Source organism: Parus major, chromosome 9 (genome assembly GCF_001522545.3).
Source record: "Parus major isolate Abel chromosome 9, Parus_major1.1, whole genome shotgun sequence".
NCBI lineage: Eukaryota > Metazoa > Chordata > Aves > Passeriformes > Paridae > Parus > Parus major.
The window spans coordinates 12,422,140-12,444,729 of NC_031778.1; the positions used below are offsets into that span (position 1 = coordinate 12,422,140).

At 37.8% G+C, this 22,590-nt stretch overlaps 1 long non-coding RNA gene across 1 annotated transcript in view; it reads right to left on the bottom strand.

The window, feature by feature from the left end:
• Nucleotides 1-4,977: 4,977 nt before the first annotated feature.
• LOC107208563 overlaps nucleotides 4,978-22,590 on the bottom strand; it is a 28,835-nt gene continuing 11,222 nt past the window's right edge. The window contains exon 3 of the long non-coding RNA XR_004498771.1: nucleotides 4,978-5,112. This is a non-coding gene — a long non-coding RNA (uncharacterized LOC107208563). The remainder of the gene's footprint in view (nucleotides 5,113-22,590) is intronic.

Here is a 22,590-nt window from a genome sequence, read left to right on the forward strand (position 1 = left end):
CAATGAAATTCTCAGGTGAATTATGACAAAAGATTTCACTTCAGATTTTTTCCCTCACATCGCTTCCATTTCACTACAGATAAATTAAAATAAAGGACAATTAAAAATGACTGGGCCAAAATTAGGAAAAATGTCTGTTGATCTATTTTCTTCAGTACAACACATAAAATCTGTACTGTAACAATTAACCTAGTTCTTCATTTATACTTAGTCATGTGTACTGCATCAAATGAGCAAGAGCACTGTTACAAAATAGTGAATACTCTGGGAAATCTAAATGGAAGCCATTTTTCATGCTGATCTCACGCTTGAATTTACAGATCCTTCACAAAGCTTATCATAAAATATTCACAGAACTAGAAAAATATCAGTGTTAGTAAATTATTCACAGTCAAACGTTAACTTGAAGTAGCAGGTTTTTCTCTTCTTCAGAGCATCCATGCACAGAAAATGAGTTGCTGTGTAAAGCAAAGATCCATCTTACACATAGGACTACCTTTGATGCAGGATTTGACCAACAATATTGCCCTACACTTCCTACACACTGGCAGAAATCACAGGTTTGCTGCCAAGGTTCCCATCAGAGGGAGAACAGCAGCAGTAGAAATAACATCAATAAACAGCTAGAACAGTGGAAACAGAATGATTTTTATTTTTGGAATTCCTGCTCAAAATTTTAAAGTGTTTTCTACCAGTTCCTGTATGCTGCCACTTCCAAGCCAAAAAAAAAAAGGATTACTTATCAAGAAATGATGCTCTAGCAACAAGAACTCATATAGACTGCCAGAACCCACCAGGAATTAGCTGGGGGATTTTAATGGACCCTACAGCAATTTTCACTGTTTAAGGGGAAGAAATTATATGAGTTTAAATAAGTAAAATGTAAATTATTAATAATCATCATCATGATGAAAAAATTTGAAGTGTCAGAAAAAAATTCTGTAACAGAATATTAATGAGGACAACAAAAGGAAAAGGAGAAAAAAGAAAATAAACAATTATTAGAAAAGCCAAGATTTTTAATATTAGAAATTAGTTATTGCAATGAAATACAAGGGCTCAAAAATGATTGAGTCAGCAGGTGATCAAAAACATAAATGAATATTAAAATAATGAAGGACAATAAGTCAAGGTGAACTAACTGAAAATCAAGCTAGAATGATTTTAAGACATTGATAATGAAGAAAAGGGGACAGCTCCTCAGCAGGTAGAAATCCACCAGAGCTGTGCTGATTTAGACCAGCTAAAGTGCTGTCTATGTGCTGTCAGTAAACAGGAAAAACCTCACCCCTCACTCCTGGACCCAAAATGGAAGAAAGAAAAGGTGGCAGTCACCCAGATGAATTTCTGCCAGGAGTACAGCATGCTGAAACTTTTCAGACAAATAATTTATTCACTCAGAAAAGCAGTCAGGTCTGCCATACCTATCTGCCAACTTGGACCTAATTCACCAGGCAGCACTGGTCAAAAAAATGAAATCCAGAACACGTGCAATTCTGAAACATTTTATTTCAATGTTTCTGAAAGCATTATCGAGTTTTTCATACAAAGTATTTTAAACTGACAAAAATTAATATCAGAAAGATGTTAAAAATCCATTTCAGGTTGGAAAAATGTTTCACTTGAGCTAAAATAATTTGGGGGAGTTCATTTTGTTCAGAAAATTGAAAATCCATTCTTTTCACAGCTCTGTAGGTTAGACCATTTATGGAGACTCATATTTGCTCTAATCTTAGAAGCATCTAAAATACAATCAAAACCTGTACATTTCCAGTGTGTACAAATGATTACCCTTTAAACAATGCAATATGCATAAATGGAAAACCCTACTCCAACAAAGACATTTGTATTTATTTTAGGAACACAAGTTCTTAAACAAATGAAAGGTTTTGTGATGTGAACTGTGAATAAACTTAGCATAAGATACTCCTGCATATGGAGATACTTAGCAATGCAGAAAAAATTATTATTGAAAAGTAGCTTGAAAATGATGAAGCGCAAAATTGACATGGTATCACTTACGAATCAATGTGAATTTTTCAATTTATTGCTTACATCATACCATATAATAATTCAGTTAAGGAATGTCTTTTCTAATTGGCAACACTACCAGTGGCAGACTTAATTTTATTTAAAGGCTTCAAACAAGAAGGGAATTGAAGCTGGCCATGGCTTTCCATAGGTGCTTACGTAAAGATTTTGACAAGCTTCTTCAAAACACAGTAATAAAGTAATTACCTAATACAGGGCAAGCATAAGATTCTAAACTGTTTTTCCCTTAGAGTCCCAAGTACAAAGCTGAGCAAGAGACAGGCCACTAAAAGGAGTTTTAGACACTAAAGAAATGGTGGGAGGATAAAAATACGAACACTAGCTATCCTGAGAGGAAGAGGGCCAGCAGCACAGCATTAGACAAGTGTATCTTCTATGCTCTACACAGTATTTCTTTCTCTTCTCCAGGCCCTGGTGAGGGTTGAGAGCAATACCATTGACATCCAGAGCTGTAGATCCATAAGAAGCCTGGTGTGACTCACTGGAGAACTTGCCTCCAGTCTCTGACAGCAAGAATCAAGCTCTTCTGTCACTAACACGACCTAAGCCCTCAGCTTGACACACAATCAATTTGCCAGCTCCTTGGTAAAAGTGTGCCAGGTTGTTCTGCAATATCTCAGATCAAACTTTGCCTTAACTCTGTCACAGCCCCAGGGAAAAGTGTCCCAACAGAGAGGCTAAAGCAGGGAATCAACAAACCTGGACTGTCTTCTCACTGCTAACTACTTTACTATGTGCTCCTGTGCTTTCAACACTGACATGTTTTGTTTTTCAAAAGAAAATTCATTAAACACTTATAAAGAATTCTGGGATTCTCTGAGGGAAATTGTTACAGACATTCAATATTATTAGAAATAGCATGTAGAATAAGCTAAAGCAATCTATCTCAATTTAAGTCAATATACACATTTTTGTATCATCTCCCCAGCATAATCTCCCTGCTAACTGCTGGTAAATGACTGCTTTCTAAGACTGGTTTAAAAAATTGTTCACACAATCAGAACTGCATCATGTGCATTTTAAACAAGACTAGAGCCAGAAGCAAACTCCAATTCCACCCTCCCCTGCCTCACCCAGTGAAGTCCACAGTAATGTACATTTTCAATTACTCTCCATTCAAAATTCAACAATTCAACAAACTGTCATATTAGAAACAATTGTAGCTCGTTGGCAAAACCTAACACTATTATTACACAGAAACTGTCAGCAAAAATAGTGTCATTTCTCATTGAAAGAAATGTTCTTGTAGAGGTTCATCCAGCAGCAATGGATGGTACAATTTAGGCTATATGGTTTCTAAGCAGAGTAAGGTCATTTAAATATCATTTTCAAGCAATCACTATCTCTGCCTCAGAAAATATAGTAGTATCCAATATCTAATTATTATTCTGAAACATTCTACACACTGTATCTTGGAACAACATGAAAACTAACTTCTTTTTTATTCAAACATTGCATAGTTTAATGTTATGATAAATCAGACTGAACCAGAATTAATAACTACCAGGTGCAGAATATTATTATACTAATTCATAAAGCACAATCCACATTTTCCAGTATGATGAATTATCTTGCTAATGAGGGCTGCAATATAATAGAGCAGCTAATAGACAGATTCTTTAAAGTCATGTAATATAAGTTACTTCCCACTCAGTTACTTAGTTTAATCAGGTAAAGTATTATTGTATTACATTTCCAAGTTCCTTGGGGAGATAGTGTCTCTTTTGATGGAAAGCAAGGTTACTTTGGAATAACAGATCAGTTTCATCAACTGAGGACATCACCTAAATTGTCTCATGATTTCTACAAGTTTGGGAGCACAACAAGCAATTACTAAAAGCCAGCTGATGGGTGGTAACTTACAGAATCACTGCCTGCACAGCAACTGCTTCTAACTCTACAGTAAACAGAATATAATTTGAGATTATTTCTTAAAAAGAAGGGTAAATTGTGTCTGGTATAGTCTGTTCATAATCACAGAAGGGCTGATCCCCCATTTCTTGTTTACATTGTCATACTGTGAATTCATTTTATTCAAAGTAGGAACAAGACAGGGAGGAGATTGGCCAGAATCTCAGAAAGATGAATCCCCTGTCTTGGGCTTTGGGAAAAGCCAAATGACTGTGCTGGGAATGGGACAAATACCACACGATTTAGCATAGTATTGTATATGATCAAAACAAAAATTCTGCCTCCAGACTGTGTGCAAAGTTTGCAACTGGATATGATGGCACTATTCAATATGTGATTGATATTTTGTGATGTTATAAATTTGCATATGGAAGGACTATTGGAATTAATGAAACCAAATTGGATAATAGCCAGGGTGCACCGTTGTACACATCACAGCACAGCTCTGTTCCTAAATCAGAGAGAGACTTGATTGTATTTTTCAATTTCCTTGAACCCCAAGCTTCAAGCTGCACTGCTGTCTGCTGAAAGACACTTATAGAAATGTTTCCAACAACCCTAACAAATGAAAACCACAATACTCTGCACAGCTCTTTTCTGCTAATGCAGTCCCAGTCACATCTGGTGCTCCTTTTATCCTAAAACAAAGATAAATTCATATGTGAGAACAAAGAGATATCCATGTCATTTGGTGTTATTTTACAAAAGAGAAAAAAAAAAAGAAAAAACAACAAAACCTTTCTGGTTTTCCCATGTCAGCAATCAGGGCTTTAAATCCATGAAAGGAGATTTGCATTCATTATTTAACCACAAGGCAAGACAATATTTTTAAAAAGCATCCAAGATTGACTAAACTTCCCCTTGAGTCTCCTTTCAGACATATCTTCTGCAACCCCTCACACTACAAACATCCCCCTAGAAAAATGCATCTGCCAGGTTTTAAGTCCACTGCAATCCATCTTATTAGCATATTATTTTCCTAGCCCACCCCCAATCAATAATACTTACCTTTCTCTTACAGCATTTGATATTTCTTAATCCATCCTACTGTGTTTCATTCAGCCTGAAGCTCTGGATGTGTCCTGATTTCAGAGCTTGTCATCCTTGAACATACCTCAGATAATTGTTTGATTCTCTTCCTAAATCCACCTGCAATTTTGGATACTTGCATTACCAAAAAAAAAAATAAAATAAAAATCTAGGAATTTCTTTAGCTTCAAAACTGCTGTTATTAATTATTACCATGGAAAATGTTATTTAGTGACTTAGGGCCCAATCCCACTGAAGTCAATTGCAGGACTCCTGTCATCTTCAGAGAAACTAGGATCATGTTTTAACTTCCAAAGGCTTAAATACATCATTAGTGGAGTTTGAATGGACTTTGCAGCATAGTTTTGCTTAACTCAGGAATCCTATAAGAGATCAGAACATTCAAATGCTGAACTCTGATGCTGAGACACTTGACATTGGGAGAAAACTGGAGGTTATTTTACTTCTGCACTCTGGTGTGTGTCAGTACAACTGCTGCAGAGAGTGCTGAAAATAAAACTGCTGCAGGTAACTCCTGGTACACGGCTTGGTACAGGGTAGAGTTTCTCATAAACACTGCAAGACAACCTGAGCAATCTAAGAATGAAGGACGAAATGGGGTGGTGGGGTAGAAATTTTTGGCATTACCTGAGTCTGGAGAAAGACTCTAAATCCCTTAAACTATTTCCTGTTCTGTAGAAACCATCTAAGCAAGGCAATACAATAAAATGGCATTACTCCCCCACCAAATGAAGAGGGAAATGCTTCATATACAAACATTCAGGGCATATTATAATTGACCTTTGCACCATGAAGATTTAAGCTGTGTTTTGTTCTGGAAAATCATTACTCACATGCTTGTTCAACTGTGTGCACCTCTGTGCCCCACTGAATTCAAATGTGAAGTTAGGTATACATGTAATTATGTTTAGGATAATGACTTTAAGTCCCTGGGCCAGGCTGTGTATACATCGTTATCCATTACAAAGCAGATTTTGCAGTAGCAAGTAGTGCTGTGATAGTTGTGTGCTGAATTATACAGCTCAGGATAAGGAAAATCACAGAATCCTAAATTCTGAGTTGGAAGACACCCACAAGGATTATCAAAAAAGAACTCCTGGCCCTGCACAGCACCATCCCCAGGAACCACAGCAGTGCCTGAGAGCATTGTCCAAACACTTCTTGAGCTCTGCCAGGCTGGTGCTGTCACCACTGCCCTGGGGAGCTGTTCCAGTGCCCAAACACCCTCTGGGGGAAGAACCTTTTCCTGATACCCAACCTAAACTTCCCCTGACACAACCTGAGGCCACTCCCTGGGGTCCTGTCCCTGTCCCCACAGAGCAGAGCTCAGTGCCTGCCCCTCCTCTTCCCCTCAGAGGAAGCTGTAACTGCACTGAGCTCTCCCCTCAGTCTCCTCCAGGCTGAACAGACCAAGTGCCCTCAGCCACTCCTCACACGGCTCTCCCTCAAGGTCCTTCACCATTCACAGCCTCCTTTGGACCCTTTCTAATAGTTCAGTGTCTTTCTTACATTGTGGTGCCCAAAATGCCCCCAGCACTCGAGGTGAGGCTGCTCCAGCTCAGAGCAGAGCGGGACAATCCCCTCCCTTGCCCAGCTGGTGATGCTGGGCCTCATATATCCCAATAAAGAACATGGATTCTGTTCACATATTATCATTGTTGTTGTGTTTATTTTTCAACTATAAGGACTTTCCACACTAAGTTACTCAATTGCTTAAATTTGCCCAGGGTGAAACATGTGAAACTTGATTTACTTTACAGATCTATTTCATACGGTTTTAATTATATCTGGTGACTGAACATTCCTGTTTGGCAATCAGAGTCACATGTGCTGACATGTAAATTTACATAGGCTTAAGCCAGAATCTCCTTTTTTGGCAAAAACCAGTATCTGATCCTCTTTCCCTCAAACACCAATACTAGTAAAACCCCTCTGAGCTCAGTGGAAACTACCTAAGCCTTATATCACTTAGAATAGCTACCAGCATTGCAGAATTTCAGAGGGTATGTCTACATCAGCATTCTGTTTCAAATCCAGAATTTGTTTTTCTACCTTGTCATCCCCATTCACCACATGTTGCCTCATACTGCAGGGCACTCTCAGGCTGCACAATCTGGATGAAGCCCAAAGCATCTCCTGTGCACCTGCTGCTAAAGGGCATTCAGCCCATGGGACCTAGACAGGCGCCTGAACTGAAATCCACAGCACTTGTGATGAACATTGGGGCCTTACCTGTATCACTCCACAGATCTGATTTTCCTTTCAGAGCTCACCAGAAGACTCAGGCATTCATATTTAGTTCCCTATCACATTCATATTCCTCTCTACCATGGCTTTTATTGATGTTTCCTCAAAAGGTGAGAGCTGATCAGAGGGTACACAATGACGAGCCTTAACATTCAGCTGTATAGGTATTATTTCTTTTGTACTTCAATTTCAAACTCCTCTGCAAAGACATAACTGAAATCTGGTGGAAAAGTTCACGAGCACTATATTAGTTTGTGCTAAACTGAACAGAGCTTCACCCTAAATTTCTGGGGTTACTTGCTGTTTAACACCTACTATTAATACAAATACCATTGCAGCCTTTTTACTAGCAGTGTAAACGTTTGGTTGATGATGTCCCTTAAACCTGCAGTTCTCATACCACGATACCTATGAGGAAATCAATGATGTCTGAATCAGAACACCCTTTTCACTTACTACTCCCAATCTTTGCGGCAATTTCCAAAGCCCAATTTGTCTTTTTACTCAGTTTCACTAATCCAAGATGAAGATCTTAAAATCTCCCAAGAGGCCTTTAATTAATGACTGACATGAATACACAAACACTCTCACTCAGACTGAGACTGGAAGTTAACAAATATATCCACAGTCCCCCAGGATTTATTGACAGTCTTTTCTTAAGATGCAGCTTGCTAAGCTGCTGCTTATTTGCCCTCTAAACATTTTGGTTCAAATGTGGACAGAATGCCTCTTCCCTCTTCAAACATCGACATAAATTCATGAAGGAAAACAATTAGGTTTCAGTTCACTTGTTTTCTGTTCTACTTGATAAAGAAGCACATCAAGTACACCCACAGTAAGGACATGTACTCTCCAGTACCTTTAGAACTCAAGCTTCAGCTCTTAGAATGCTTTTCAGGAAAACCATTCTTCCTATTCCTTTTCCATGGATATCATCCTAGATATGGAAAGACAGGCCAATGACTCATACAAAAATGGAAGGATAATTTGTATATTTCCCACTGCATGGTGGATGTGAATTCAGTGTGTACAGCCACTCTGCCGCATCATTACACATGCACGTGATGACTTTCTTGACATCTGCATTAGTTGCGTTAACAGAGATGTCAGAGAAATGCATTCTTGTAGAGTGCTGTTGACAGGATCAGAATGTCATTGCTAATGCTTCTCCTTCCTTCCCACGGTTCAGCAAAGCTGTTTGTGTATATAACAAAAAAAAATAATTGATTTATAAGAGATCTCTAATCCCTCTTCTTTACAGAAGCTCACACCAGTAAGCAAGGTAATGAATATTTTAATAGACCATAGTTAGTGTTTGGAACATGCTAGTTATTTACAGGGATCCCACTCAGGAGCACAGTGGGAGCATCACTGCAAATGACAGCCTTCTCCCCCTGCTAGGCTCACCCCAGAACTGCTCTGTGGACTAAGGGGAACCGGTCCCCACTGTGATGCCCAAGAGAGGGACCAAGCTTTGTAGTACTCACTTCACTGTGGTCACAATTTAGCACACATGAAATACAGAAGTGGATTATAAAGCAGCAGCAAAATTCTACAGAATAAATCTTTATCATCTTATTCAGCATGAACTGAAGAAGCAAAGGGCATTAAGTAAAGGAGGAATAGCTAAAGCAGTGTGGGACCTGCCCTGAAATATAGGCAAATACTGCTACAATAAGTAACATTTAGTGACTAAGCTGGGAAAGTGACGTAAAGAAAGGCTCCAAGATACTGAAAACCTCAGATTCATCTGGTGCCTCCCATTCAGTGGGATATGTAACCCAGCACTTTTCCCTTAGCTTCACAGGTACCACATCAACTTGGGCTTCTTCAGCTCAGCAGCAGGAAATGAATTTCACAGAAAGAATGTTTCATTTCTCAGAAGCTAAAAATAAAAAGTGGGGGTGTTCTTTTAAAACAAAAACCCAAAAAACAAAATAAAACAAAACAAAAAACAAAACAAAAACAGCAACAGCAAAAACACACACACATAAAAAGAAAAAAAGAAGTGAAAAACCTGTAATTACTTCATAGCAGCTAGTATAAGTAACAATACTGAACAAATTGCAGTGATTACAAAATCCTCTATAAATATGGGTAGCACTATTCTTGACAATAATTAGTGTACAGCATCTTCTCAATAGTATCATGATTAATATTTATTCTGACGTCGTTTTTGTTCTGGGAGATAGGAGGGGAGAAAGGGAAGGGAGACAGCATTCTAAAAGAGCTGAATATGTTTGAGAAGCAGAACCAAAAGAAAAAAAATCTGCTTTATTTTTCTGCTTACTGTCATTTCCCCTCCCCTCAAAAAGGCAATGCAAATGGTGCTTTACTGGTTTTAAAAGTAAAGACAGAAATTATGTGGAGTTGGGACTGCTGAATTATTCATGAGTTCTGATTGAATGGGATCATTATCTCTGGCCTTACAAGCTAATAAATACTGTCTAATGCCTGGGTACTGTTTTGATCTAATAGTGTCAGAGAGAAAAAAAAAAAAAAGAAAAAAAAAAAAGACTTTTTTGCAAGCTAGAGCCTAAATTAGGGAGGAGCTCCCTGATGAGCTCATTGCAGGAAAACCATGGGGTTTTTTTTCTCTTCCATTGACTACAAGGTTCACTTTGCAGTTCTCAGTCTCATTTGCTGCAAAGGCATTTTAACTTGGGCATGAGGTTAAGATGTTGTTCAGTGGTATCTACACAATTACTCATAAATTCTTATTCCTTTCTTATCCTCAACAGTCTTATCCTTTCCCTCCCTGCCCCCACCACAAGGTTTTCCAGTCTCTTGCACCTTGCAGTAGAAAATATCCAAAACCAGAGTACTTTCAGAGGTAGACAGAGCACAGGAAATGATTATGCTATCTAATCATCTGCCTGTCAGCAGTCAAATAATCTTAAATTGCATTGTTCTGTGATTTATTTCAGGATTGATTGTCCTGAGTCTATACTCACTTGATTTAATATCATAAACTAAACATTTTGTATGGAACCTGAATTAAGGTTCTGCTCAGAGAGCTGTCAAAAAAGAAGAGGAATTTGTTAGAGTACAATACAAAACAATATGTGTTGATAATATTCGAAACAACAATAGGAAAAAATAATGGTTCAAAACCCACATAAATTAAAATTAAAACCAAGGTTTTTCATTGGATATTTTTCCATATGCTTTCTTGAGGATTACTTTAAGAACAAGACTTGTTTCAATAAGAGGAAATAATTAGGATATTATTACAAGTTAAAAAACCCCTCATAATTAGATAGGGATTAGTAACTTCGTTTTCATATGATTAACACAATAAAACCCATTTTTCCCCAAAGTAATCTGAGGCCTATTAAGCAACATGAGATCATATATCAAGGGACCTTTTAGTAATTCAGCAGTTTGTAACATTTACGCAGACTGAGAATCTTCCACAAAACAGCTGGCTTCTTTCTATCAAAAAACCCACAGTTTTGGGCACATTTATTTCAAGGTCTAACACAATCCTTGGAATCATAATATTTAATTAAAGATATTTTTTTTAACACCAGTTAGAACTGTGTGAACAGCTAGGGGGAAAGTGTGAACAGTCTCTCAAATTGTTTATAAGTAACGGAGCTCTCTGCTCTTCTTAGTCTAGCATGGAAGGACCCACCTGATACATCTGGATTTTAAGGACTATCTCCTAATAATTGGCACATTTAAGCTTAAAAATGCCCAGTTTTATGGTATTTTATTAGTCTGATAATATTAAATTAGCTCCATTATGATAACTAGGCTAAATATGAAGCAAATTATTGACACATTTGCCATTTGCACACACAGCTCATAAACAATAAGTAATAAAGAACAGATGCAACATAAATTTAGGTTTGTGAGTCTATTCAGTGGAACAATTCTCCAGACATTACCTTTTGAGTCGCCCTTTTAAGTGCTTTTATCTGCAGCAAAAATACAAAACTGTCCCTTTTGTTGTTATTAAGTAGGAATGTGTTCACTCAACCCGGCTTTTCCGCATTTTCTGCATATCATGCCAGTCCCTGCAGCCAATGAGACCTTCAGACAGTGGCCATTATCTGTCACACTCCTGGACCAAAATAACAAATAATATGCCTGGAGGTGCTGCATTTTGTGACTGCTAGTTTCCCCGCATGGCATATGCCCAGATAGACTCAGATGAGAGGTGATTGCACAAAACTGTGATTGTGAGATGACTTAGCAGAACCCGTGATGATGTCCTAATGGCCTCCTGCAGAGGGGAACAGGGGTAATTGTTTGTCAGGGGAAGGAACACATCTGTAAGGAGGCATCCTCTGCAAACCAGGCAGCCATGTGGAAAAAAGAGAGGAAGAATCACAGAGCAGCAAGGCTGCGTTCAAGTCTAATAAAATGAATACCAAAGAGGTGAAAATGTAACAAAATTACTGGGTTAAAAAAACTGTTAATGGTGGGCTTTGGGTTAAAAATAAACAAGTCACCTCTAGAGAACATGGTTCTCTTAAAATTATTAAGTTAAATTCTGTGACTCCCAGCAAGGAAAGTTAGTGCATCAAACCTGGGGAATGCAAATGCATTCCCCCACATCAAAAATGGGCACAGAGAGACCCCTCTTCCCTGCATGTTCTCACTTGTAACAAGGTGGCTTGATAGTCACCATCTATTTGCTGCATAATTTTCTTCTTCCAGCTCTTTAATCTTCTATTTAAAAAATTTGTTTTTCATGTGATCCCTGCTTAGAAAGCTGAAATCATCCCAACATCCTATCTAGAGCAAAGCTATTGGAATTGAGAAATGAGAAACCATCAGTGTCAACCCAGACAATTAGGGCATCAGTCACATCAGGGGGAACTGGCCTTTAACGTCAACTGGGGCAGAAACAGGCCCTTAGAGTATATTAGGGACCTTATTTTATACTCTTTCAGCATCTTCTATTTGATCAAAAATAAACTGGAGCAAATAAGCTAATTAATCGCACACAGAATAAATTCCCATGTCTTTCCACCCTACATCTTAATTATTTATTTTCTAACTACAGAGTAACAAATATATGAATCTCAACAGACATAATATTAGCTAGAAATCAATCAACTGATTATACCCTCACTCTCCTTTAGGTAGGAGCCACAATTTAAAAAATTTTATACAATCACATGTGCTCATTATTCCACTCATTATACTTTACCAATGGGCATCTGGTAAAGAGCCACACAAACCATGAGTTAGGTGGGGTAATCCTCGACTGTCCTATGTTCCTTCAGCTACACCAATGTCAAAAAGCTTGCTTTTTTGTTTTCTGAAAACAGAAAAAAAGGCAAGAGGCAATTGTTTGCTCAGTGACTTTCCCGTATTTCCCTCTACTTCACAAGAACTGCTGAGATGAGCCTTCAGTCTCAAAGCCATGCAGTAGCATAATTGAGACTAAAGATATGTTACCTGAAAAAACAGAACTCAAGTCTGATGAATAACTTCCTAAAAAAACAACCAAAAAAATAGATCTATATGCCTCCCAAGATGTAATAAATATAATAAACATTATAATAGAGGCAGTGTGATGTGAGGAGAGACACATGTTGGGTTTTAGATTTTACTTCTTGGTTCTGTTCTCTCATTCAGTGTTTAAGTTCTGAGCAATTATCCTTCTGTTAAATTCAGAGTCCACGAAAATCTGCAAAATTTCTATTCTATGTACAATGTGCTGCAAATTCTTACACTTACATTCAGATTTTCAACAGCTGGGCAAGGTGATCATTGTAGGTCCCTTCCAACTGAAATATTCTATTCTATATAACTCCTTGAGATAGCAGAAGTCTTTTCATGTTCTCTTATATTGTGTGCTCAATTGAAGCTTGAATCTTTTTATGATACTGGAAAATCATATGAGATTCTTTAAAAAATATTAAAGTGGTAGAAAAGATAAAAATCACTATTACTTTCCTGAAGCTTTTACCACAAGTTTTACAAATAGCATTTTAAAATATCTTATTATACTACTCAATTAGTTTTAAAAAACTATTGAAACCGTAGTTCTGAGTGAGTTTCCTTCTCTTGTAACACTGAAGAGAACTTACAGGTAAATGCCAGAATACCAGCATATGCTTTAAAACAGAACATTTAAATATTTCATCCTATTAGTTTTGAAAATTATAAAGTAAAAAAACAAAAAAGAGTTTACAAAAAAGTAAGCTGGCTGCAAAGCATTGCTTTTGCAGTGGTTCCCAGGCAGCACACGTTGTCCTCCTTTCACCGTACAGAAGACATTTAGATACTCTGACAGCTATCCTCATCCTGAAGGTAGAGCCCAGAGGATGCATTTGAGTCTTCACACACTCTGGAATTTGGGGAGCTTTTCTACTCAGAACCACATGAGAGGGGTCTCCTCCACCTTCTTCTGAACAGCTTTCTCAACTGTGTTGAACATTTTCTACTAGCTCATTGAAATTTGGTTGGAATAAAATAAAATATGCCATAGACTAATAATAAGGACAACGGTCAGGAAACCTTGTGAAAGGGACAAAATGCCCCAATATCTTTGCAATTGAACACTAAATATTTTATATTTAATAAAGGAAGGAAAATATATTGAAAACAATGGAGGAAATTACAAGATAATTAATTACTGTGAATTCTCATGTATGACAAATCCAGGCTGAATAGCTGTCATGATTTCTTTTCTATATAAAGAGAAAAAAACAGTAAGACAAGTAAGATAATTAGTGCTGAAATGCAAAATCATACAACTTGATTACAGTGTCTTGAAAAAAAACATGCTATTATAAAACATGGTGGGAGAGGAAAAGAACCTGTAAAATGTGGTGGAGGTACCAGGCAGACTGCATGATCATTCATGAAGAAACCTCAGCCTACAGAGAAGTAGGAAGACTTCTGAGAGGTATCACAGCTCTAGGAATTTAATGGAAGGTTTTTTTCTTATTACATTGGTCAGGATTTCACTGCTACTTCAAAATATTATTTTTCAACAGGAAATCAAACAAGACTAATTTGAAAAAGAAATGCTGTGCTAAATGAAGTATAATTTCTCTCCTATGTGCTTTACTTCAGTAAGTATATTAAAATAATCTGTACTAAGTGTGTGAATAATAATTTGCTGAATTGTGTCCAAGCTGGTTACTTGCCTGAACAGTCAGATAAAGCAGACATGGGAAGCTCAAACTCAGGAACAGCTATTTTTTTCATTTTCCTTCCCTAATTTCAGACATCACACCTTTTTCAGTTTACACCCCTGGCAGTCTGCTAAATCATTCTTCTTCAGAACAAAAATAGCATAACAGCATAAATTCCACTTTACACAGGAGTGAGAACAGAAAGTATTCAGTTTAGCAGGCACTTCAAGTGAAATATTTCCCCTCCTACCAGGCATTACCTTTCTGTTCCAGCTGTATTTTTCTATCTTACTGTATACTCCTCTGGTAGAATCTTGTTGCCTTGCTAGGAAAACATAAAATAAATTTAGCAACTGGCCAACAGTGCATCACAGCTGGCAGTGACTGCAGGCAGCTCTAAAGATGACACCATTACTTGTCTGTGCAAGAGATAGGACAAGAGGAAATGGCCTTAAGCCAGGGGAAGTTTAGATTAGATATTAGGAAAAATTTCTTCGCAGAAAGGTGAAGGTTTGTTCAACATTGGAGGCTGCTCAGGGAAGCCATTGAGCCACCATCCCTGGAGGAGTGTGAAATTGTGTAAACAGGGCATTCAGAGTCATGGTTTAGAGGTGAATTTGGTAGCATTGGGTTAATTGTTGGACTTGATTATGTTAAGGGTCCTTTCCAACCTAAATGATTCTGATTCTATGAAAAATCAATTGTTTTGTGCTACGCATCTATCTTTTATAAGCTTTCCTAATTTAGTCTTGATCTCAAACAGAATTTTGTCATTGTAATGCACATTGTATCTTGCTGCAATATTGAAACTTTGCATTGTCACCTTTAAGTGAATATTAACCAGCTAACACACATGTGAGTATTTAAGGGCAAAGGTGGCACTGTTCTAGAAGGTGTCAGCTCCTGAGTGGAGCTCTGTTGCAATGTTACTTTGCCAAGTTAATAAAACTTTTTTTTCCTGTTCTAACAGCTGCTAACAAAATACTGGATTTTTTTCCATGGAAAATTAGAGTAAAAATATCAGGATCTCTCTTCTTTAATAGATTACTCTTCTATGCTAGAGCTTTTCCATAAAAGTTTCAATTAAAGCTACTCTTTTTCACTTATAACACACACCAAGAGGTCAAGAGCACCCCGATGTCGTCAAGAGTGAAAGACATCAGGGACTTCACAGGGGATCCTGAAACAGGATGTGACAACAGCACCCTGTGGGGATGGTTAGCCAGGAGTCATGCTCACTGTTGAGCTGTAAGGGACCCTTCAGGCTCATTCCTACCATGAATTCCTGAGGCCAGCATAACTCCAGAAGAGAGCACGCCACAGTCTGAGCCCAGGAACCATGTTTAAACTGTTCAGGAGGCTCTGGATGTTGGCCTTGTGCCTGTGTCTCTGAGCCAATGGGTAAGTCATAGCTTTACAGAATGGAAATTTATATTGAGAAATCTCTGTGAGACAGTCCAGCCAACCACTTGAAAGTCCACAGTTTGACCAAGGTAGGGCATGAATCTGAGGTTTCCAGGCAAGCATTCTGAATTGTTTCCTCAGTCTGATGAAGTATCAACAAAACTGGTACTGAAAAAAACTCCTTCCATAAATGAATTTTTTCTGGGAAAAAAAAATAAGCATTTTCCAGCTAATTCCACTGTGACGTAGTCTTTCTCTCTGGCAGATATCCCTGAGAAATGGCATACAAAACAGAAAAATGTTGATTAGCCATGTTCTACCTCAGTCTGATTTAGCATAACACTGCAGTATTTTCCTGGGTCTTTTATATTCCCAATCACTTGATTACGGAGTTGCATCATTGCTGAACCCTGGGCCATAAAAAATAAAGGAACACAATGAAAGTCAGCCAAAACAACACAAACAGCTGCTTGTCTAGACGTATTAGTAGTGTCCCAAAACCTTGGCAGCCTGGTGATATAATCTAAAAAATTTTGAGCCACTACTCTTGAGATGTCTTATTGTGATTATGTAAAGCTACTCATTTATTTTCACTGGAAAACATAAAAATACAGGCAAAGGAAATCATGAATCAGTTCACCCTTGGTTCCTAACAAACAGTATGATTCCAAGGGAGGTATCTGAAAGCTTTCTTCTCTAATGAAAGTCTCCTGTGACCTGCATATTCTATAACATGAAGGGACAAATTAATAACAGTGTTACAATATAATTGTTTTCTTTCTGTTATGTGTGCTTATTTTACTGTGGCAATTATTTGTTTATAAGCCATTAAGTTATTTGTAAAACCTATTTGATGTTCCACCTCTGATTTAATTAGTAGAAGACAGTCCCTGTGCAATTAACAATAAAGGTTAACTTTTTATAAAATTCCCAGTAGAATTTAACATTTCATTTCTTAGTTTTATACATCCACTTCTAATTATAAATGGATGGCTTTGTTCAATTAAAATGTGCACATAAACTCCACAAAATATCACCACCAGTAACAGAAGGTATCAATAGTTCCCACATAATCACTCTGTAGTCTAAGTTCCTGATTCCTCAAATTTTGAAGGAATTAAAAAAACAGGAAAGCAGTTAGTGGGCTCTGGCTTATCCTAGCCATAAAAGACATTAACATCTAGAGTTAAAACAAGGAAGTTTGTAACAGGCCAGAACTTCGGGTGCTTCACTTCCCTTCAACTTGTTTTTGTGACTTTTCAAAGTTACATGGAGTGGTCAGTGATCCAACCCACAATTTTTCTGGACTTCAGCTGCATTGCATATTTGAAAAAACTGAACACCCTGGGAAAAAAGGGCAACCTTTAAAGACAAAGCCTTACACCAAAAGTCTGAAGTTTCAAGAGCATTTAATGGGTAGAGGTATTTCTACTTTCTTGGCTGCTCAGAAGGGGCTGAGAGGTAGGCAAGATGAAGAGGGAGATCAGAATTTGACCCTCTGTTTCTGTCACTTTAATATTTGGCATTTCTGTGGCCTAAAAAGACTGGGGAAATCATTTAAGAACTAATGAAGAGCTATTTACCTCCTAAATCTTCTTCCCTTGAGTAATGAAATAATTACCCTCCCATAATCATGGAAATATTCAACTTGAATCTTAAATTGAGCTGTTGTGGAAAGTGGTAGTGATGTTACATAGGTGATCACCATGGTAACGTTTGGAAACTGCACTGTTGTCAGCCAAGAATATCATTCTGCTTTTCCCATAACAGTATAAGAGACTGGAAATGAACTCTTCCAAGATCCCATATTGAGAAAGGAAAGTGAACATTTATCTGTCTTACCTGCTAGGACAAAGGTTTAAAAACAAATACACAAACCCATCAAAACCACAAAACAGACAGCCCCCTCAGAAAATCCACTCACCAGCACACTGTCCATGCACTGAATTACTTTGAAATGTGATATTACTGTTTGCTAGTTTTGTTTTGTTTACTCTCTGTACATTATGTCAAGACAGATCCCAAAGGAAGAACATAGTACGACTACAAGGAAAAATCAAAAGATTTTATTTGCATAACTTTGGTAATTAGACATCCTACAAATTACTAGAGCAGTTACCTTTTAACTTGGCTCTTTTACAAATGAACCCTCTACTTCTGCTTGAATCTTTGATTTCTAATGCAATATAATTTTCTACACTGGCAATAGTAGTCACTGCATCGGAAGACTGTTCACATCAGGCTACCCAGTCCAAGTACCCCAAGAATAAATCTTCCTCCCTGCTCAAGGGAAAGCTCAGAGGAAGATCACTACTAAGAATATTGCTTTTATCAACAGTCAAAGAGATAAGAAGGACCATGCTTTGAATATTCACCCTTTACAAAAATGTCCTGAGGTTAAAACCTTTCAGAGTATGCAAAACATTCAGGACAGAAGAGATGGGCAATTTTTGCTACACTTTTGCAAACCAAGGGATGAGCTAATGTGCACTACAAATGAAAACTGGAAGCTCTATAACAAAACTGAAGGAGCTACACATTTCCCAGCTACTCAGTTACACAGCTCTAAGATATGATTTTCACTTTGATAGTTGTTTTTCTGCCTTAATGCTGAGTGGTATGAAAGCATAACCATTCAAAGCAGAGATTAAATATCTGGGATACTAATTTTTCATTACACAGGGTAAAGAAATTGGTGTCAATGATGCTCAAGTACACACTGCTGTGGAGATGGTAGATAAGATGCCCAAACTGCATTGGCAGTTTACAGCTCAGAATGATTCTGTGGGTTTTCGCTAAAATGTAAAGTTAATTAAAACAAGAAAATTTTCAGAAAGAACTCATACACCTAGCAAATTACAAGGAAGCAGAGGATTACATTCTTCTGTTAAGGATGTCCTCTCTACAGAAGAATTAATATACCTGAGGAAGATTCACACTCATTCTTCAGGCAGTATACGGAAAGCTGCCTTCCAGGCTGCTGCAATGAAAAAGCAAGCAGCAGGTGAGGTGAGAACAGTAATAAAGGCAACATATCCAGGCTCTGAAAAGATTTCACTTGAAGTCACAAGTGATCTATGGAGTTCATAGTGGATTTCTAAAGGCATAAGCTTTATCTAGTTGTAACTGAATTAAACTATTCTCTGATAATGATGGGATAAATCTCTCCTTACCTTAGCTACCTAAATCCTAGGCATCTAGTGTAAACTGGCTTCCTTTGTAGGCAGTAACAGATGATGCTTGAACATACAAAAGGTAGGATACCTTTTCTTAAACACCTCTCAGCATTCAAAGGGCAGCTGTCACATCTTCCCACTTCTTTTCCATGGAACAGAGTTTATATCCTAAACTTGGCATCACATCTTCTAAATTCTTAATTACCTAAACATTTGTCACTGCACATGAACCCCAGTCCTAACCAAAGAGAGCCTGTTCAACCTGCTCACCAATGATATCAAGCCTAGGATGGGACAAAGTGGAGTGCTGTAAAAGGCAGCCAAACTTCTTCCCCACTGAAATAGGAGCAGAGGCCACAAAGGCTTCTCTGCCTGCTTAGCAGAGAAGGAGAAGATGCAGATACTGCAGAAGGAAGTAGAGCTCAAGATCATTTTGACAGATGTAAAGAGGTGCTGAGGCAGAAACAGCATGTGGTATCAAGTGAAAAAAAAAACCCACCTGCTTCAGCCAAGTACAGATAAGGACAACTCACAGACTTTTAGACTGTTCCAAAGGCACAGATCAGTGCAGTGTTAGACTTTGAGCAGCACTTCTTTCTTCTGCGGGCAGCGGGGGCATCTGACTAATACAAGAACGCCCACAGTTCGCTCTTGGATACTTTAGAAGCTGTAAGAGGGCTCTTTATTCCCGGAGAGCCTGGGATAACCATTTCAACAGATGACACACTCATTGTAGACTATGGTCCTGTGAAAGAAGCAGCAGATGTCTTCCCTGGAAGAAGTTCTAAGTCAAATGTCCCTTTCACTGACTTCACTATCCAAGCCATTTTAAATGCGCTTGCCAGTCTGTGGTCAGCCATCCTTCTCAGAAGCTTTCCCACTTTTCCTAAATAGAGCACTTTCAGGTCCTACCCCTGTTTGTCTTCTTCCTGTCACTGGGATCAAATGGATTATCCTCTCATGCCCCCTTCCCAGAACTGTCTGTAACAACTCTGGTTCTGGTCAGGAGACCAGCACCCCAAATGATTTGACCTCCTCAGAGCCTGTCAGTAAATTGTGGAGACAAGAAACAGATCTTCAAGAAAAGAGTTTCAGCTTTTTGCCAAAGAATACACAACTTAGGAAAATGGATCCAAAGCACAGAAGAGCATTATCTAAATATATCATTACCTCAGCACAACCACTTTATTCCAAATGAAGAAGGATCCAATTCATTCCTGCTTTCCCTGGAAGACACCGCTTCTTGCTGCATACAGTGCCGTCCCTCTCTGCCTGTGTTTGACTGTTCAACTAGCTCAAACAGTCCTGCTCAGACCCTCCTGGTGCTTACAGTAACATTATTCCACGTGCTTATATCCCAATCCATCACTTGAAAGCTTTGCAAGAGCTCACCAGTTTTTCCTTGTTTCTAACCTGTGGTCCATTATATCATTTTCTACAAAACTCTTAATTTCTCCTATGCTCTCCTATGTATTTTGTAAACCTAGTGCATCACTTCTTTCTAGTTTTGTGGCATCTACAAATGTAATAGACAGGCCAATTGGTTAGTTCATTAATGAAAATAAGAATAATACCTGATCCAGAACAGAAACCTTTGGATGCTCACCCAACATAGATTTTTGTGGTGAACAACTGTTGCATACTTGCTCTGTACATGTCTCTATATATTTTAGTGTCTTTCCAGTGTGTTCAATAAATTTCTCACTTATCCCATTCTTTCTACATAATCACTAAATTTACATTTTCTAGTATCTAGGTGACTTGGCTGCCCCTCAGAAGTTCCTGCAGATAACTATTAGAGGCTCTGAGAGTTCACCAACCAGACCATTAAGCACCAAGAGTAAAGGTCGCCTGCCCAGCTGGCATGAAAATATCTAAATTTTATACAGCCTATCAAACCTGTTTCTTCCTTATTCTCCCCTGTCGCTGCTGGCCTTAGGCTACCTTATTGCAGCTGACCTTTATCCTGAAATCCAGCAGAAAAGGCTCAGCACTTGAGCCCTTCCACTGTCCCCTCAGACAGCCTTCTCTCTCTCACAAGCAGTGCCTGATTTATACATGTGCAGTTTGCCATAGTGAGCTGACCTAGTTTCCACTTTGTGCAATCCTCCTTCTCATGTTTGAAGTATGGGAAGTGCTCTTGATTTAGCCAGCTCAGGCTCCTACTGTATTTCCTGTCCTTCCCCCTTGATGAGATAATTTGCACTGTATCCTTAGTAGGCAGGTCCCTGCCTTAGACCAGACTCCTAACAATCCTGCCTCTGCTGTGCATACAGTAGATGCATTTAGACTGAAGTTATTCCAAATGAAGACATCAAGGATCACAAAAAACAGGTCTGTGCTACTATTTTTCATTTCAGACACTTACTGTTTTATTGAATTAACTGAGTTTTCACTTCACCCAGGCTGAATTTATCTACATTCTTTCACATCTTCTAAACAGCAGATTTTCTTCCAAGAATTTTAAACTGATTGAAATGGAATTCATTAACAATTCAAACAGTCACTAGTCATGACATTCAGTAAAAACAAACTTTTACTTACAGCTGAAAGCTGTGTATCTTATTTTTCTTGAGATGCTAGTCTAATGATTCCAGTCTCCCTTTTCTTGGATATTTTTGCTTCCAACTCATTCAATCTTTTTCTTTGACATCATTCTGGACAATATTGTATATTTTGATAAATTGCTTTGATACACTGTTCCCCAGTCATCTATGCATCTGTAGCCCTTTTTGGCATTGGTACACAAATAAAATACAAAGGAGCAAGAAATGTGACATGCCACAAAATGAGTATAGGTCAACCTTTAGACCTGCATCCACTGAGTTCTGGAGTTAAGGGATTACTATTGCTTTTTAAAATTTTATTCAACTGCTTTTGATGGACATACTAAAGTTTTGATTCCCTTCACTATGAAGTGATCCCAAGCTCTTAACTTGAAGAAAAAACAATTTTTTGACCAGTCACAAAATTGTGTGAATTTTCAGTACATAATACAATTCAAGAAAAAAAATATCCCAAATTATTACAGTGACTTCATGAGAAAGGATCATCAAGATGTTATTATAATTTATAAAGATTACATTGAAGGAATGAGAATGAAACCATCTTGACTTTTCAAAACAATCTAAGGAATTTAAGGAGATCTGTGTCATTGGCCCATGCTCTAACCACCTCTGAAAATTCCCACTCTGTAATTAGTGCTCTCTGTCTCTAACACTACTGAAATAAAAGCATAGCTTGCCTGAAATTGGGCTGCTGTTTATAATGCAAATTAGTAAGCATTTTCCCCCCATAAAAAATCCTTAATTTGCAATGTTTAGCAAGTTTACATTCTGGACCAGACAAGATAAATCATTTACACAAAATTATACAGAAATCCAGTCAACATATCTTTAGTAAATATGCTTTGAAGTGTTGGAAATAAGAAAGCTGACAATTTTTAATTTTTTTCCCCTTTCAAACTCTCAAGAGAATGATACCTGTATATACCAAATTTTCCTAAAATATCATTTTCAAGGAGTACACAGGGTAAAAATAATGTAGAATACATTGATCACAAGTGATTGTTGAAAACAAGCTTTATACTAACAAAAAATATGTAGTACTTCAACAATTCAGGGTTTAAACCCTGAAATTAGTTCACC